This window comes from Vigna radiata, chromosome 6 (assembly GCF_000741045.1).
Source record: "Vigna radiata var. radiata cultivar VC1973A chromosome 6, Vradiata_ver6, whole genome shotgun sequence".
Taxonomy (NCBI): domain Eukaryota; kingdom Viridiplantae; phylum Streptophyta; class Magnoliopsida; order Fabales; family Fabaceae; genus Vigna; species Vigna radiata.
Window position 1 is genome coordinate 8,579,449 of NC_028356.1, and position 744 is coordinate 8,580,192.

A 744-nucleotide genomic window follows, 5' to 3' on the forward strand; every position below is an offset into this window, starting at 1 on the left:
GTACACCTCATATCATTCATCCATAGGGTTCGTACACCCTCCACGAGGTTCGTAGACCTCACATCATTCATCCGTAGGGTTTGTACACCCTTTCCGCGAGGTTAGTACACCTCACATCTTTCATCCATAGGGTTTGTACACCCTCCGCGAGGTTTGTACACCTCACATCATTAATTCACCCATAGGGTTGGTACACCCTCCACGAGATTTGCACACCTCATTTATCCAAAGTTCAGTTTCAACATTGGCCCACAAGCCCAATTGCCATATTGGCCCTCAAAGCCCAGCTCCTCTGGCCCATAAGCCTAGTTTTATTTGGCATTTTTAGTCTTCTTCTGAAATATCGGTCCTCTGCTTCGCAATGGTCAAATTTTAATTTCTTCTTCTGCAATCTTGGCCCTCTGCAAGGCAATGGTCAAGTCCAGGTTGTTGTTTTGGTGAATCGTCTTTCTTTTGGCTTTGGTCAAGCTTTTGTTGCGTTGTAACCTCTCTTTTGAATTTGATTAGCGTGTACTTAAATTAGTTGAAATTCCGACGAAATCAGTATTTCTGTCTTTACTTATCTTTTACTCAGACAATATAAAAACTTTGTTTGTCATATTGTCTAGTAAAATCTAAGTAAAGAGAGGCAACTGTCAATACCCGATTTCGTCCGAGTAATTAAACAAAATATCTAGAATTAAGAAAAAGTAATAAAATAAAAATAAACGAGAAAAAATAAATTTTATATAAATTTAAAAAAAA